Genomic DNA, 12,802 nt, shown 5'->3' on the forward strand with positions numbered 1-12,802 from the left:
CCCACCAACAGTGTAAAAGCACTCCTGTTTCTCCACATCCTCTCCAGCATCTGTTGTTTCCTGACTTTTTAATGATCGCCATTCTAACTGGTGTGAGATAGTATCTCATTGTGGTTTTGATTTGCATTTCTCTGATGACCAGTGATGATGAGCATTTTTTCATGGTCTGTTGGCTGCATAAATGTCTTCTTTTGAGAAGTGTCTGTTCATATCCTTCGCCCACTTTTTGATGGGGTTGTTTGTTTTTTTCTTCAAAATTTGTTTAAGTTCTCTGTAGATTCTTGATATTAGCCCTTTGTCAGATTATTTCATAGTATATTTTTAAAAACCATTGCCCTTTCCTGCACACACACATCACATTCCAAAAAAGGTCCAGTGATAATGCCAGCATATGGTATGGCTGTATCCCTGTCTCAGTTTATCTCTCAGCTCCATCTTCCTCCAGGTTAACTTCATTTATAGGCAAGCTCTCTTCTTTTGGTGGCAAGAGGGGTAACAAAAAGCTTTAGGTTGATATTCTCACAATTCTGGCTGATAAACTCATACTTTCCTCCAAAAATCCACGAGAGTGAGAGAGAGAGAGCATACCAGTCTTTCAACAGTCTCAAAGAGAATGGCATGGTTCCATTTCATGGAATTCCATGCCCGTCCTTGAATTGATCACCTTGAGGGAGAGACGTGTGATGTTCTCATTAGCCTGGTCTGAGTCATTGTACCCATCCCTGGATTTGGGGGTGAGGGGGTGGGTCAATAACACCAAAACCATGTGGACTGGAAGGGAAAGATTGGAGGTTGCCCAGAAGAAAACCAAGGTGTTGTTAGCAGAAGATGAAATAGATTGTGGATGAGCATAAACAACAGATGTCTAATCTAATTAGTGAAAAACAGATAATTTACTGAAGATACCTTAAGGGACATGGAAGAGAGGATGTACAACAAAAAGCTTACAGCAAACAACCTGACAACACCACTTAAACATTTTGCCAAAGTTCCCTTCTCACTGTGCTCCCTCACCCAGCCACCACTTTCCAGATGTCCTTTCTCTCTCTCCTCCCTCTCTCCTATGTGACATGGTAGATTTCCTAACTGCCCTCTCTCACTTATGCAAAACAATGGTGTGCTACCCGCAGATGTGCATATTTTCTCTATCTTCTGCTCAGCAAATCCTACAATCAATAGAATGCACCTCTTTAGAAAGCAGAAGAGTTTAGGGATTATGGTTTATTACTTGAGTATAACCTTGGGGGTCTTACACCCATCCAAGCAACTTATCAAAGCACAGCTTCTAAATGTCTGCAGTACTTTAACCCAGAGAAATATTAATACCAGCTGGTAAGATGATATGTTTTCTTCCCTATTCTCACCTATATGCTTATTTACAGAATAGAGATCATTTTATGGTTCTGTACTCTGCTTTTGCATTTCTCATCATTAATTATTCCACTAAAATTTCATTTTTGTAACAGTTATCTAATATAACATGAATATATGACAATTTTTAAGGCAATTATCTATTGTTGGGTATTTAGGATGTTTCCATTTGTTCTCATAAGTAATGTTGACATTAACATATGTTCTTAATAGTTATGCTTTTCTCTGAGTGTTGCCTTAGGATCTATTCCATGAATTGAATTTCTTAGCCAATGAGATGTAAGCACGTTTATAGCTTTTGATATCGTTTGCCAAATAGCTCTTCAGAAATACTATAACCATGTACTTTACCTTAGCAATATATGAGAATGGAATAAGGTCATTCTCATTTCTAGCATTTCCTTCTGTGCTCTTTCATGCAATACCTCCTGGGCTCTGAAAAAAACATAAAGAGTCCTTGTAAAGCAAGAATGGTGACATGGCACTTCTCCCACTGTATTAAATGTTAAACCCATCCAGGGTAAAACATAGTATACGTAGTATATAGGTAGTAATTATGCTCTTCTTTGCCTTTTTTTTCTTTTCATCCACCTAGTTTCTCAATCCATACTTACAAATTAATCTTGATTCCTCTTTTTCCTTGCCACTCCCATGTTTAATTTTGAATCTACTCCAATCACTTCTACTTCCAGCATATATCCTGAATTTGCATGCTTCTCTTCATCTCCTTGTTTACCTTGTTAGGTCAAGCCACCATCAGCTCTAGACTAGAATATTAAGATAGCCTCCTAACTGATTTCTAGTCTATTCTGTTCAAAACATAAAGCAATGAAGGCATCCTGCTGCTGAACAGTCTTGGATAGTTCAGAATAACTGGAACCCTGTTATCTCCAGCCTCACCCACATCACCTTCCTTTTACTCCCCAGGCTTCAGCCACGCTGGATCCTTTCTGCTCTGAAAGCTCTTTAAGTGTCTTCCACCTTAAGGCCTTTGACTCCCTAGATCTCTGCATGGCTAGTTTCTTCATACCATTCAGATCTCAGCCCAAATATCCCCTCCACAGTCAGTCTTCTCTGGTTTTCCAATCTTGTCTTGTCTCCTCCAGGCACTTCCTTAGCACTTCACTCTGTTTTATTTTCTTCATTACACTCATCTCTGTCTTAATTAATCCTAATCTTTCAGTTGTTGTTTACTATTTATTACTTGTATCACCCATGGGAACTACATGAGGGCCAGGGATTTTTATCTGTCACGTTCACCACTATATCCCAGAGTCTTGAATAATGCCAGGCACATAATAGATACTTTTAAAATATATGGCTTCCTCCATCCCTTCCTTGTTTCCTTCCTTCCTTCCCTCTTTCCTTCCTTTTTCCCAGCTGCCACTGTTTTGATTCAGACCTTTATTTTCCGTTATCTAGAATTTTTGAAATTCTTCCACCTCGTGGAACCCTCTCTCACCTTTTCTGCACTGTACTGCCAGAAGTGCTATTCTAGAACACATCTCAGCATGATGCTTTATAACTTATGAAAGAAACAATAGCTATCTTAACATGATTTTCAAGGTCCTCTGTACTTCAATCCAACTTAACTTCTCTTTTTTTCCCAAGGACTACAATTCCCATTCCCTATCCTAACACACAAACACTCACACCAGATTACTCGTCATACCTAAGTTCTTCTCCCTCCTGGCATCCCTAACTTTGCTTATGCTGTTCCCTTAGGATGACCATTCCCTACCCACTACCATACTGCTCATTTCTCAAGATCTTTCTCAAATACAGCCTCTTCCAAGAAAATCGTGTTGCATCTTTGAGGCGAAATGAATAGCTTCTCTGTAAGACAGGAATGGCGAAGAAATGAATAGCTTCTCTGTCAGACAGAATGATAAAGAGATTCCAGATTAATTGGTGCCTGCTTCCTGAGGAGGATTTGAGAATTCTGAGGCTGCACTCGGGTTATGGGAGAAGGAGTTCTGTGATCAATTAATCATGTCTGTTTTGAGCTTAGGAGTAGGAGTTGTGGTATACATATTTACTATTCTTGCTCAAAGAATTTGCATTGTAAAATATAATACTTCCCCTTGGGCATGTTTCTTTCATGCTTTATATAATATTTATTGATTCACATTCTTCCTTTGCCTTTGGATTGTCAGAAACTTAAGTTTAGTCTGCATGACACAGGATTGTCAGAAACTTAAGTTTTGTCTGCATGATACAGATTGAATATATTCTTATTGGATTTGGTCTTTTCCATAGTGATCTTCCAGTATGGATCAAAGGAGACAATGGAGCTGGAAAACAGGTAAAACAGGTAGAGTTGTAAGGAACTGGCTGAAAGGTAAGTCTGTTGCCTGACTCTTGGCTGAACATATGATGCTGACGTGAAAGTGTGGTTTTCTCAAAAAAAAAAAAAAAAAAAAAAACACACACTTTGAAATCAGATGTTTCTTGGTTCAAATACCAGGTTTGCCACCTCTTAGCTGCCTGAACTTTGGCAAACTCCTTTATCTCCCTGAACCTTAGTTTCCTCAACCGAAATGGGAACTACCGCACCCATCCCATAGGATATTGTGAAGATTAAGGAGAGAAAGTGTGTAAATCAACAAGCCTAGTGTGTGGTGCCTCACTGGCTCTTAATAGGTCTTAGATCCCTTCTCTTCTCATTGGTCACACTAGTGTTTGATGGCTCTCTGACCTAATGTGGAGAAGCCTGCAGTACCTCAAATGAGACAGAAGGAAAACATGCTGGCTAGATCCCCAGACACAGAAGATGCCCAGCACAGACCCAAATGATGTTCCAGAGCTTAGACCTTCGGAGACAGGATTTGGCAATGAAGGATTATGTTTTTCTGAGTTCTGCTTCCATCCTACCAGGCACCCTTTGCTTGGCTCCTCCACCTCTCTTTTCATGAAATAACTAGGCTACAAAGTGACATCAGCACATTCGATACCTCAAGGAAATTCCCCACCTGCCCATGAGCAAGGCTCACTTGAGGCTCTGGACAGCCAGGGAGGAAGGGAGGCAGTAAAAATAGCACACATGCCAATCTATTTCCTGAGTGCTCTCCTCTGGAGCTTGCGTTACCTGTGAATTAGTCATAACTGTCACACTTAACTTTCTGATCATAAGAATAAAGCCATTTCCATTTCCCATCTCTCTGTTGGACTTCTAATTTAATACATGCACACACATCCCCCCACACAAAAAAAGTCTACTCTTGAATCAGATGTTCTTATGTCTCCCATGCTTCAAACACAGGCCCTCCCTTGCCCCCACCACTCATGCATTTGCTCAAGGGAGAGGCTAAGAAAATAGGCAGCTCTTAGCGCTGATCAGCATGTATAGCTAACTCTAATTCTTCAAATACTATTCCCAATGGCTTGCTGCATCGCTAAAAACTGGGGCATAGAATGTAAGTTATAGAAGGACCTCAGGGAGCCTTCATTTTACAGATGGGAATACTAAGGCCTGAAATAAAAGAGATTTTCCCCATGTGAGACAGAAAGGCAACAACAGAGTAGATTTCTAATCCAGTGCTTTTTTATTATCCCATATGCAAAATCACATAGGCTTCAATATATTTCCCATTTTCATCTCACACTACTTGGGAAAGGAAAATGAGTTGTTAATTACATGTTACCAATGGCTAACATTTACTGAGCACTTGCTATAGCACCAATTGCTTTGTGTGTGTTATTTTATTTGGTCATCTCCAGAACCCCAGGTGGCTTAGTTATTATCCCTATTTTATAGCTGAGAGAGTGGAAGATTAGAATGGGTAGATAACTTGCCAAGGGTTCCGTAGCTGTAAGGATAAAGTAGGATTTAAAACCAAAAAGTTTAACCAAGTAGTTTAAACTGCTACTACCTGATCCTGCTTCCTTACTAAAAGAAATTTTCTAATGGCTTAACCTTCAGGATCTTCAGACATCTAGTAGAAACCAGATTGGTATAATGGAAAATGCACAGTGCTGGAGGTCAAGGCCAGTGAACAAGCTAGGTCAATGCAACTGGCACATTGACAAGCGATGTGGGGAGGTGAGAGGCTCACCCAGGCTCAGTACTGCTAGCATTGGAAACAGTGGGAAGCATAAGCCTATACCATTGCCCTTCATCTGTTCCATTGTCTGATCTACAAGAACAGACAGCTGACTGCCAGAGCAGGGCTCAATCAGTTGCAGGGTTTCCTTGGTCATCAAGGATAGCTGCTATGGCTATGCCCAGGGCTATGAAAACTTCATTACCCAAGATGCTGAGGCAACTGTTTTCTTTGATCTGGTTATTCTCTCTAAGAAAAGAAACATTTTATCCCTCCCACCCTTTCTGCACCCTGCCATTGGACCTCATCCATGCTTTGAACTATTTCCCCTGCTTTCATTAGAAAAGAAAGAAGTTCTTCTGGGTAAATATAAGGAAACAGAGTCCTGCTTTGGCCTTGACAGTACAGACCAGTTTTGCTGGGTTAGCTGATTTAACCACTGATCAGGAAGCCTGCAATTTAATTTCATTCTGTCATTTATTTCTCTCTCCATTCTACCACTTCTTCTCTCTGGCCCTGTTCCCCATCATCCTGAAGCAGCTGGATTGATAGAACAGTAGAATGGCCTATCAGTCCTAAGATTGCCACCTGGACACTTTGGACTCCTCCTCCTTGTAAGTCAGCAGGCTAAGAAGGGAGTTACAGTGTTGGTTGGGGTGACTGACCAGGACTATTAAGATGAAATCAGTCTAATACTCCACAGTTGAGGTAAGGAAGAGTATGCGTGGAATACAGGAGATCCCTTGGGGAGTCTCTTAATATTACCATGCCCTGTTGATTAAGGTCAATGGGAAATTACAATGGCTCAATCCAAGGAGAACTACAAATGACCCAGACCCTTCAGGAATGAAAGTTTGGGTCACTTTACCAGGAAAAATCCATGACCTACTGAGGTGCTTACTGAAGGCAAAGGGAATACAGAATGGGTAGTAGAAGAAGATAGTCATCAATACCAGCTAAGACCACGTGACCAGCTGCAGACATGAGGACTGTAATTATCATGAGTCCTCCTTCTTTTATTAAAAACATGTTTGTGCATGTATACACTTGTATTAAGAAAAAATCTTCATTTTATTTCCTTTTTCCATTATCATGTGACATAAGATTTATTGACTTCATATCAGTATTTAAGTGTTGTTAACTTTATGTAATAGCATTTGGATTGGGGATTGGTGCATTTCCAGTTGTACAAAGGATAGTTGTATTATGTTAGGCATAATTATGACCTTATGATTATCTTTATTTGAATATTATGTATGATCTCAGCAGATGTGTATGGGTTCAAGTTGATAAGGGGTAGACTTATTATGGTTAATACTGAGTGTCAATTTGATTGGATTGAAGGATGCAAAGTATTGATCCTGGGTGTGTCTGTGAGGGTGTTGCCAAAGGAGAGTCAATGGGCTGGGAAAGGCAGACCCACCTCAATCTGGGTGGGCACAATTAATCAGCTGCCAGCACTGCCAGAATAAAAAGCAGGCAGTAGAATATGAAAAGACTAGACTGGCTTAGCCTCCCAGCCTACATCTTTCTCCCATGCTGGGTGCTTCCTGCCCTTAAATGTGATTCCAAGTTCTTCAGCTTTGCGACTCGGACTGGCTTCCTTGCTCCTGAGCTTGCAGACAGCCTATTGTGGGACCTTGTGATTGTGTGAGTTAATACTCCTTAATAACTCCCCTTTATATATATATTAATATATAATATATCTACTATTAGTTCTGTCTCTCTAGAGAACCCTAATACAGGTCCTCACCTTTCCTGTTTGTTAAAAGGTGTGGGCTCTAATGAAGCTGCCTTTACTGTAGACATGTCTGGCTGTCCTATTCTACCTTCCTCAAGCTCTGGGTTTTGATGGTAGAGTAGGAGCTGTCATGGAGGCAGTGACCCAGACACTGTGCTGGTGGCAAGGAGAGGACTAGTGGAGAAGGGTGAAGCAGTCAGGGAGCAGCCCTCCGGAAAGATGCCAAAGAGGAGGGGGGTCGCAGAGGACCATGGAGAACACAGAAGGGCAGATTTTGTCATAAAAATTTCTCTCTTTGCTAAATTTCAAGGAAGGTGCAAACAGGGCTTGGGTGCTTAGATTTTTAGCCCCACCCATTCCCTGACATCTTATATTCTCAGAATCACCAGGAACACTTCTTCATTGACAGCATTGAGAAGAATGAGGTGGGACTGTCAAATCCTGCTTTGCTAGGGACAGGTAGTTTTCAATTCTGGAAACCACACAGACACATACACACTTGTCTTTAATGGTGCTACAATAGGAATTTTACCTAATAGTTCTGTAGTCTAAGATGGGCTCTAGAAAACTTCCTGGAGCAATGGAGATGCAATTCCTATCATGAGGTTAAGGAAGCAGGTTTATTCACCAAATTAGGATTCAAAACTACCTAGACAAGCTCAAACAGATGGCATGAAGGAAAGGTAGCAGAGATAAACATCAAGTCCAGCATTTGGATCCAAAAAATTAAATTTCTCACCATACAGAATCCTTGCAGCAGATTCTAGGAAACAGGCTCCAAGGTGGACAACAGCCAGCAGTTCCACACACCAGCTTGGGCTGAGCTAATGGAAGAATGTTTGTGTTTGTGAATCAGGCTGGCACAAAAGTGTTCAAGAGTGGAATCCTCTGCTTTACAGAAGACTAAAGTTAGATTCTCAGATATATACTCATACATATTATCTACAAAGGCAGCCCAGAGTGTAGTGGAAAGGAGTTGGACAGATCTAGATTCAAAGCCAAGTCCAACTTACTACCTTGGAGAACTCGGGCAAACTAGTTCTGAGCCTCTGTTCTTGAGCTGTCCCCAAATAGGCTTCTCTTGCCTGGTTGTTGTAAGTAATAAAGATAATGTATGGCCACACTTCTCAGATTAGGTTGGCAAATTCCTAGGAGTATTTGGCAGTATGATTGGGAGTATGGGAGGCCATGGCATAAACACAAGGCATGTTCCCAGTGTTTCTATTTTACTCAATGGCAAATCATTTACAACCTATTTTTACATTAAGCCAAACAGGGAGCTATTACTGAGTAGAAAGAAAAATCCAATGCCATTTTTAAAGCTCAAAATGGTACAGAACTTTCAAGACATCAAACAACTTCTGCATGGTCTATGCCCTTTGTTTCTTAGGAATACACATTCACTTTTTATGTCTTCAGGGTATGTCAGCAGAAAATTTGAGAAGCTTTGGTGTGCATACAACACCTCACATGGGGTTTAGCACATAGTAAGTGGTCATTAATTAGTAAATGTCTCTATTTGGAATTTGTGAGATGTGATTATCCCACTGGCTCTTCACTGATCAGACCACATGTATATGTAGTGTTACGTCCAGTGAGAAGCATCCCTTTTTAAAAAGAGACAGAAATAAACTAGAGTGCGTCTAGACTAAAGGGTGATGGTAAGTGGTCTGAAAACCCCAATATCTGAGAAACGATTCTAGTAATTGTTTCTGAGGTGTTCTTTAGCCTGGAGAAGAGAAGAAAAACAAGAGAGATTCTTCCAATATTTGAAGAGCTAACAGGAGGAAGACAGAAGAAACATTCTGAATAAGCAGACCACCAACCAAGGTGAAATAAATAAGGGGGAAGATTAAGCATCTGTAAAAAGAAACACTTTTTACCATTTGAGCTCTCTGGCAGTGGGAAGCAGATCATAATGCTTAAGAACTCAGGCTCTGGAGTCAGACCACTGGGTTCAAATTGTGGCTTTGACCTGTAATAGCTCTATGATTTCAGGCAAGTTAAGTCTCTTTGGCTCAGTTTCCCCACCTGTAAAATAATGGTAATAATAAGACATTCATCTTAGGATTGTGGCAAAGATGAATTAAAACATGTAATGTGTCCAGAATAGCACCTGATACATAGTAATTGCTTAATACCTCACTTCATGCAGAAATTGGCTGGAGTTACACATTTGGAAGTCATCAGGGTACAGGGGATAATTTAAGCCAGGGATGTTAGAATGCATTCAGCTGCAAGTAGCCAAAAATCCAACTAACAATAGTTTAATGTATTAATAAAGCCCTGTAATGATCTTGCGTAGTTGGAATCATGGAGTTAGTTGGTTCTGAGGTTAGTCCAGAGTTCAACGATGTCATCAAGGACTCAGGCTCCTTCTGTTTTTTATTCTGCCATTTTCTGCATGTTGACTTTTTGCCCCCAGGCTTGTTGCCTCATGGTCTCAAGATGGCTGCCATAGCCTGAACTCCGTGCCCTCACCCAGCCAGGTTCAAGGAAAGAATATTAAGCAGGGAAAAAATTTTTACTTTGTGAGATTGTGTCTGAACATATGAAAAAATAGTTCACTAGTGAAGGAAAATGGGATTAATCTTCTTAGACCTATCATGATGTTACCTCAGATCTGAGGTAGGAACCTGCCTTCTCTAAAATCAATAGATCTCTATTCCTAAGAGCTGAACAAAATTTAGCTGTCACTTGTCACACTTTGGCAACATATTTAAGGGGGCTAGGAAAAGGAAAATAGACAGTGCAAGATAACGAGAAAGCATATCGTGGAAGTTGGAGGAAAAGAAGGAGGAAGTGTCAAGGAAATGATAAAAAGAAGAAAGTTTTAAGGAGGAGAGAAAGGTCACCACACTCAAATCCTTCATTCTTCACTAGGATTGGAACTGAAAGGATCAACTTAATTGGTGATTGATAAACTGAGGAAGCGCAGTTTCAGTGAGGTGGTAGAAGAGTAGGAGCCAGAGAGAACAGTCATAAAAAGCTGAATGAAGTGAGGGAGTATGACAGGGAGCGGAGGTAACTCTGAGTTGCTTGACTGTAAAGGAAAGCTAGAGTGATGGGAGCTAGAAGGGAACACAGGGTCAAGACAAAGGTAATTTTTAAGGCAAAAGAATCTTGCAGTGAATTAATAGTTTGTGGAGATAGAGGCAAAATAAAGGAAGATATTAAAGAGTTAGAAAAGCGGGAAGAAAGGAGATGAAGATAGGACACGTAGGAAATGATAGGGTCAAGACCAAGGGCAATAGTCAGCCCTTGATAAGAATAACATCTTTACCTCTGAGATGTCACAGTGAGAAGGTGTCATAGAATTAGGAGAAGGAAGAAAGGACAGGTATGGAAACAGATACATATTGTATTTTAGGTTTCCGGAAGGTACTCAGAAGGACCTGCAGCCTGAAAGGCCTGGGGAAAATGCATAGCTCAAAAGAGCTTTCCATAAACAGAAAATCCAGTTATTCCCTGCTCTGGACATGGAGGGAATAAGGAAAAGGCCAAACTTCCCTATCTTTCTTGGGAGAGCTTAATATCAGTCCCTTAGATTCTATATGAAAAATGGCCATCATAGCACCAGCCAGGCATACAGCAGGATTGATTCTCCAGAAAAGGCCTCTTTGCCCAGAAAGGCATTTCCTCCCTTCAGTATCAAGGGAAGAGCCCAACACTCCTCTGCTGCCCATTAAGCCCTTGGCATTTCATCTAGGGGGAGCTTCTGGAGCCCTCACCATTGACAAGTGTTGTAAGTGATCACTTCATTGTTTCTGGTAGGTCAAGCCTCATGAGCCTTCCAATTAAAAGAGATCATTTTTCTTCCCATTCCCAACATGTTTTAGGGAACATGCCCAAACCACTGGAGTCAGTACTGGCTCATCTTTCTCAGAAGAGATGCCTTCAGCCCAGTGTTCCTGTAAAATAGCCATAACTCAGATAAAATACACTATCAGGGACCCCCAAAATGAACCATCAACAGAACTGGAATCAAAATGCAGTTGAAAAGCAATTTTGTTGAAAATTAATTTTTACATGTTGGCTTGAATGTCCTCTAGGATGGGAGGGTTTTCAGGCTATAATTTTCATCCCTTTGAAATACAGTGAATTTAAAGTGAATAAAATGCATAGGGTTATCTGGGGGATAAAGTCACAGTGATAATAATAACTTTTATTTAAGATATGTTTTATAACATTTAGATTATTTTGCCATATATTTCATCCTCCCAGCAACCCTGGGAAATAAGTGATCACTGTCTTCCTTTCAAAGACAAGCAAATGAAGACTGAGAGAGGTAATAAGATTCTCCTAAAATCCCAGAGTGAAGTATCAGAATAAGGATCTGAACACAGGTGTTCTTACTTATTTCTAATAGCTCCAGTTTCCTCATCTTTGAAAACTGAAGTTATGGTGATAGATGCCTCACAAATAAAGACATACTATAATGAAGCACTTTAAAATGACCTTTTCAGTGGATTGTTGTTAGGGAAAATGTTGGAATAAGTTAAACAGAAAATTGTTGAGAAATTCTAGCAGGGAGCCAGTAGGGAGCCATGTGTGGAAAGGCACATGGGCCAAGATTCTTTGTTGCAAAGGATATAAACTGATTCTGGCTAAGTGAAGCAGTGAAGGAAATTTTTGGCCGGCCATTGAGTGGCTCCCAGACTTAGTGGGGAGGCTGGAGAGCCTGGTTCGAGCAAGGGGCAGGAGCTGAGGGAAGCTAAGTGGCCGTGTCCACAGCCAAGGGTGCATCACAGAAATAGCCTGCTTAGACACTGGACACAGCCTCTGCCCACTGCTGGACCTTGGATGCCTGACTTCAATCACCCAATTGAATTCCAAATATTAGTTGATTAGATGGTTGGGAGTATCTACTTGTCCACCACGTCTATACACCAGCTTCCAAAGGCAAAGAGTGCAAGTATCTATAAAGCCTCTTCCACTTCCATAGACTTACACAGAGCAAAATCACCAAATATGGAAAGGCACTTCAGATTCTGGGCAGTAAACAAAATGGTAAGTCCTCACGGCAATTCTTCTCTCTCTTTCTGAAAATACCCCGTATTTGATTCACAGTTCTGCAACTCTCCAGATCCTACTTATTGAGAATGAAGATCCTGGAATGTTAATTTAACATTGTTGAATGTAGGTCTATCCCATCCAAGAACCTTCCCTAATGAATCTAGTCCTCACTAATATCCCAGTACTCTTTCCCTCAAAACACGGCAAGGCACATCCTCTAGTTCACAGAATTAATAACTCGGCCACCTATCTTGCTGGTTCATTGATCGATTGGTGGACATGGTAATATGGGAAGATGACCAAGGATCAAGTTCTGGTTTACCATCAAACTGATGTACTTCTGTAGGCAAAGTGCCATTATTTTAAGCTGCTGCTTTTTAAGAAACAGGATAGATGAGACCAATGTTTTCCAACTTAGGTTTGATTAGAATCACCTGAGGGCGGGGGACTCAATAAATTTAAATTTCCAGCGTCCAACATAAACCTTTTAAACAAGGATCTTTTTTGCTCTGTTTCGTTTTTTACTTTTGCTTTAAGCTCACCAAGTTATTCTGATAATAAGCCAGGTTTGGGACTCCTCAACTGAAAGATTTCTTGTCCCTCTTAGCTTTTGGTATTGGTGACATAGTAG

Source organism: Symphalangus syndactylus, chromosome 6, assembly GCF_028878055.3.
Source record: "Symphalangus syndactylus isolate Jambi chromosome 6, NHGRI_mSymSyn1-v2.1_pri, whole genome shotgun sequence".
In the NCBI taxonomy this organism is placed as follows: Eukaryota; Metazoa; Chordata; class Mammalia; order Primates; family Hylobatidae; genus Symphalangus; species Symphalangus syndactylus.